Raw genomic sequence first — 6,126 nt, forward strand, 5'->3', positions numbered from 1 at the left:
CTACGTTCTCCATGTCCTCCATGTCCTCTACGTCCTCCATGTCCTCTACGTCCTCCATGTCCTCTACGTCCTCCATGTCCTCTACGTCCTCCATGTCCTCTACGTCCTCCATGTCCTCTACGTTCTCCATGTCCTCCATGTCCTCTACGTCCTCCATGTCCTCTACGTCCTCTACGTTCTCCATGTCCTCTACGTTCTCCATGTCCTCTACGTCCTCCATGTCCTCTACGTCCTCCATGTCCTCTACGTCCTCCATGTCCTCTACGTCCTCCATGTCCTCTACGTCCTCCATGTCCTCTACGTCCTCCATGTCCTCTACGTTCTCCATGTCCTCCATGTCCTCTACGTCCTCTACGTCCTCCATGTCCTCTACGTCCTCCATGTCCTCTACGTCCTCCATGTCCTCTACGTCCTCTACGTTCTCCATGTCCTCTACGTTCTCCATGTCCTCTACGTCCTCCATGTCCTCTACGTCCTCCATGTCCTCTACGTCCTCTACGTCCTCCATGTCCTCAATGTCCTCTACGTCCCCTACGTTCTCCATGTCCTCTACGTCCTCCATGTCCTCTATGTCCTCTACGTTCTCCATGGTCTCTACGTCCTCTACGTCCTCCATGTCCTCTACGTTCTCCATGTCCTCTACGTCCTCCATGTCCTCTACGTCCTCTACGTCCTCTACATCCTCTACGTCCTCTACGCTCTCCATGTCCTCTACGTCCTCCATGTCCTCTACGTCCTCCATGGTCTCTACGTCCTCTACGTCCTCCATGTCCTCTACATCCTCCATGTCCTCTACGTCCTCCATGTCCTCTATGTCCTCCATGTCCTCTATGTCCTCCATGTCCTCTACATCCTCCATGTCCTCTACGTCCTCCATGTCCTCTATGTCCTCCATGTCCTCTACATCCTCCATGTCCTCTACGTCCTCCATGTCCTCTACGTTCTCCATGTCCTCCATGTCCTCTACGTCCTCTACGTCCTCCATGTCCTCTACGTCCTCCATGTCCTCTACGTCCTCCATGTCCTCTACGTCCTCTACGTTCTCCATGTCCTCTACGTTCTCCATGTCCTCTACGTCCTCCATGTCCTCTACGTCCTCCATGTCCTCTACGTCCTCTACGTCCTCCATGTCCTCCATGTCCTCTACGTCCCCTACGTTCTCCATGTCCTCTACGTCCTCCATGTCCTCTATGTCCTCTACGTTCTCCATGGTCTCTACGTCCTCTACGTCCTCCATGTCCTCTACGTTCTCCATGTCCTCTACGTCCTCCATGTCCTCTACGTCCTCTACGTCCTCTACATCCTCTACGTCCTCTACGCTCTCCATGTCCTCTACGTCCTCCATGTCCTCTACGTCCTCCATGGTCTCTACGTCCTCTACGTCCTCCATGTCCTCTACATCCTCCATGTCCTCTACGTCCTCCATGTCCTCTATGTCCTCCATGTCCTCTATGTCCTCTACGTCCTCCATGTCCTCTACGTTCTCCATGTCCTCCATGTCCTCTACGTCCTCCATGTCCTCTACGTCCTCCATGTCCTCTACGTCCTCCATGTCCTCTACGTCCTCCATGTCCTCTACGTTCTCCATGTCCTCCATGTCCTCTACGTCCTCCATGTCCTCTACGTCCTCCATGTCCTCTACGTCCTCCATGTCCTCTACGTTCTCCATGTCCTCCATGTCCTCTACGTCCTCCATGTCCTCTACGTCCTCTACGTTCTCCATGTCCTCTACGTTCTCCATGTCCTCTACGTCCTCCATGTCCTCTACGTCCTCCATGTCCTCTACGTCCTCTACGTCCTCCATGTCCTCTACGTCCTCTACGTCCTCCATGTCCTTTACGTTCTCCATGTCCTCTACGTCCTCCATGTCCTCTACGTCCTCCATGTCCTCTACGTCCTCCATGTCCTCTACGTCCTCCATGTCCTCTACGTCCTCCATGTCCTCTACGTTCTCCATGTCCTCCATGTCCTCTACGTCCTCTACGTCCTCCATGTCCTCTACGTCCTCCATGTCCTCTACGTCCTCCATGTCCTCTACGTCCTCTACGTTCTCCATGTCCTCTACGTTCTCCATGTCCTCTACGTCCTCCATGTCCTCTACGTCCTCCATGTCCTCTACGTCCTCTACGTCCTCCATGTCCTCCATGTCCTCTACGTCCTCTACGTCCTCCATGTCCCCTACGTTCTCCATGTCCTCTACGTCCTCCATGTCCTCTATGTCCTCTACGTTCTCCATGGTCTCTACGTCCTCTACGTCCTCCATGTCCTCTACGTTCTCCATGTCCTCTACGTCCTCCATGTCCTCTACGTCCTCTACGTCCTCTACATCCTCTACGTCCTCTACGCACTCCATGTCCTCTACGTCCTCCATGTCCTCTACGTCCTCCATGGTCTCTACGTCCTCTACGTCCTCCATGTCCTCTACATCCTCCATGTCCTCTACGTCCTCCATGTCCTCTATGTCCTCTACGTTCTCCACGTCCTCTACGTCCTCCATGTCCTCTATGTCCTCTATGTCCTCTATGTCCTCTATGTCCTCTATGTCCTCTATGTCCTCTACGTCCTCCATGTCCTCTACATCCTCTACGTCCTCTACGTCCTCCACAGTCCTTCAGCGTCTCCCGGTGAACCAGCTTTTTGTTAAAGTGGAGAAATGCGAATTTCATGGCAACCACCATCTCCTTCCTAGGATACATCCTCGCTGCAGGACATATACAGATGGATCCTGGCCAGGTGAGAGCGGTGGTGGACTGGCCTCAACCCACATCCAGAGTGCAGCTGCAGCGCTTCCTGGGGTTTGCTAATTTCTACCGCTGCTTCATCCGGGGTTTCACCACCCTGGCCTACCCACTTTCAGCACTCACCTCTCCCAAGTTCCTGTTCACCTGTTCGCGTGGTCTCCAGTCGCTGACCGGGCGTTCTCAGACCTCAAGATTCGGTTCACTACAGCTCCCATCTTAATCGATCCGGATCCATCCCACTAGTTGATGCCTTGGACGTCGGAGTGGGCGCTGTCCTGTCCAAGCGTTCTGACCAAAAACCTGCATCTTTCCTTTTCCATCGTCTTAACACCACTGTCAGGAATTATGACGTGGGGAAATCGAGAACCGCTTGCGGTGAAGATGGCGTTGGAGGAGTGGAGGTACTGGTTAGAGGAACATCCATTCATAGCGTGTACTGACCACAAGAACCTGGAATATCTCTGCACCGCCAAGCGCCTCAACTTTAGGCTAGCTCGATGGGCCCTGCTATTCACTCGGTTCACCTTTACCATCTCCTACCGCCCGGGGTCCAAGAACGTGCAGCCTGATGCACTCTCACGACTCTATAAACCCTCTGCTTCACCATTGAACCCCGAGACCATCCTCCCTACGTAATCAACAGGTTATAACAGAGAGAAGGACATAATCATGTCTGTAATCAACAAGTTATAACAGCTTATAACAGGTTATAACAGAGAGAGAGAGACATCTAAAGGTCTGTAATCAACAGGTTATAACAGCTTATAACAGGTTATAACAGAGAGAGGGACATCTAAAGGTCTGTAATCAACAGGTTATAACAGCTTATAACAGGTTATAACAGAGAGAGGGACATCATCATGTCTGTAATCAACAGGTTATAACAGCTTATAACAGGTTATAACAGAGAGAGAGAGACATCTAAAGGTCTGTAATCAACAGGTTATAACAGCTTATAACAGGTTATATCAGAGAGAGGGACATCATCATGTCTGTAATCAACAGGTTATAACAGCTTATAACAGGTTATAACAGAGAGAGAGACATCTAAAGGTCTGTAATCAACAGGTTATAACAGCTTATAACAGGTTATATCAGAGAGAGGGACATCATCATGTCTGTAATCAACAGGTTATAACAGCTTATAACAGGTTATAACAGAGAGAGACATCTAAAGGTCTGTAATCAACAGGTTATAACAGCTTATAACAGATTATATCAGAGAGCGGGACATCATCATGTCTATAATCAACAGGTTATAACAGCTTATAACAGGTTATAACAGAGAGAGACATCTAAAGGTCTCTCTTGGTAGCAGCATTGTCCCGTTTCAAGGCCCTCCTCTTTCTCTGTTACAAAATGGAAACTTTAATTAATTGTCTAAGCTTAGCCATGTCAATACAACTGTATATAACTGGAAACTATGATCCATGAATGAATACCAGAGGCAAGGGGGTGAGGAGAGAGATGAGGTGGGAGGCAGGTGGGTGGGTGTGGAGATAGGTGAGGACGGAGACATGGATAAAGAGAGGGGTGAGGTGGGAGGCAGGTGGGTGGTGGAAAGAGGTGAGGAGGGAGACAGGGGTAAGGAGAGGGGTGAGGTGGGTGGTGGAGGGAGACACGGGTAAGGAGAGGGGTGAGGTGGGAGACAGGGGTAAGGGGTGAGGTGGGAGGCAGGTGGGTGGTGGAGAGGGGTGAGGAGGGAGGCGTGAGGGGTGGAGGGAGGGGAGGGAGGCAGTGGGGTGGTGGAGAGGGGTGAGGAGGGAGACAGGGGTAGCGGAGAGGGGAGAGGAGGGAAGCAGGGGGTGGTGGAGACGGGTGAAGGGAGAGCGAGGGTGAGTAGAAAAGACTGTCGTGTAGCATGGAGAGAAAGAGGGAGAGAGAGAAAGAGGGAGAGAGGGGTGAGAGAGAGCGGGAGCGGGAGGGAGAGAGAAAGAGAGGGAGGGGGAAAGAGAGATGGGAGAGGGATGGAGAGAGATAGGGAAGAAGAAATAGGAAGGGATGGAGGGGCGAGGGGGGAAGGAGAGAAAGAGAGGGAAGAGAGAGAGATAAGGAGAGGGGAGAGAAAAAGAGAGAGAGAGAGAGAGAGAGAGGGAGAGAGAGAGAGAGAGAGAGAGAGAGAGAGAGAGAGAGAGAGAGAGAGAGAAAGGGATTCAGGTAGAGTACAGGGTGTAGGGCTGGCTAGGTAGAGTACAGGGTGTAGGGCTGGCTAGGTAGAGTACAGGGTGTATAGGGCTGGCTAGGTAGAGTACAGGGTGTAGGCCTGGCTAGGTAGAGTACAGGGTGTAGGGCTGGCTAGGTAGAGTACAGGGTGTATAGGGCTGGCTAGGTAGAGTACAGGGTGTGTAGGGCTGGCTAGGTAGAGTACAGGGTGTAGGGCTGGCTAGGTAGAGTACAGGGTGTAGGGCTGGCTAGGTAGAGTACAGGGTGTGTAGGGCTGGCTAGGTAGAGTACAGGGTGTATAGGGCTGGCTAGGTAGAGTACAGGGTGTAGGGCTGGCTAGGTAGAGTACAGGGTGTGTAGGGCTTGCTAGGTAGAGTACAGGGTGTATAGGGCTGGCCAGGTAGAGTACAGGGTGTATAGGGCTGGCTAGGTAGAGTACAGGGTGTAGGGCTGGCTAGGTAGAGTACAGGGTGTGTAGGGCTGGCTAGGTAGAGTACAGGGTGTGTAGGGCTGGCTAGGTAGAGTACAGGGTGTGTAGGGCTGGCTAGGTAGAGTACAGGGTGTGTAGGGCTGGCTAGGTAGAGTACAGGGTGTATAGGGCTGGCTAGGTAGAGTACAGGGTGTAGGGCTGGCTAGGTAGAGTACAGGGTGTGTAGGGCTGGCTAGGTAGAGTACAGGGTGTGTAGGGCTGGCTAGGTAGAGTACAGGGTGTGTAGGGCTGGCTAGGTAGAGTACAGGGTGTAGGGCTGGCTAAGTAGAGTACAGGGTGTAGGGCTGGCTAGGTAGAGTACAGGGTGTGTAGGGCTGGCTAGGTAGAGTACAGGGTGTATAGGGCTGGCTAGGTAGAGTACAGGGTATGTAGGGCTGGCTAGGTAGAGTACAGGGTGTAGGGCTGGCTAGGTAGAGTACAGGGTGTAGGGCTGGCTAGGTAGAGTACAGGGTGTGTAGGGCTGGCTAGGTAGAGTACAGGGTGTATAGGGCTGGCTAGGTAGAGTACAGGGTGTAGGGCTGGCTAGGTAGAGTACAGGGTGTATAGGGCTGGCTAGGTAGAGTACAGGGTGTAGGGCTGGCTAGGTAGAGTACAGGGTGTAGGGCTGGCTAGGTAGAGTACAGGGTGTGTAGGGCTGGCTAGGTAGAGTACAGGGTGTATAGGGCTGGCTAGGTAGAGTACAGGGTGTAGGGCTGGCTAGGTAGAGTACAGGGTGTATAGGGCTGGCTAGGT

This window comes from Salvelinus fontinalis, chromosome 6 (genome assembly GCF_029448725.1).
Source record: "Salvelinus fontinalis isolate EN_2023a chromosome 6, ASM2944872v1, whole genome shotgun sequence".
In the NCBI taxonomy this organism is placed as follows: domain Eukaryota; kingdom Metazoa; phylum Chordata; class Actinopteri; order Salmoniformes; family Salmonidae; genus Salvelinus; species Salvelinus fontinalis.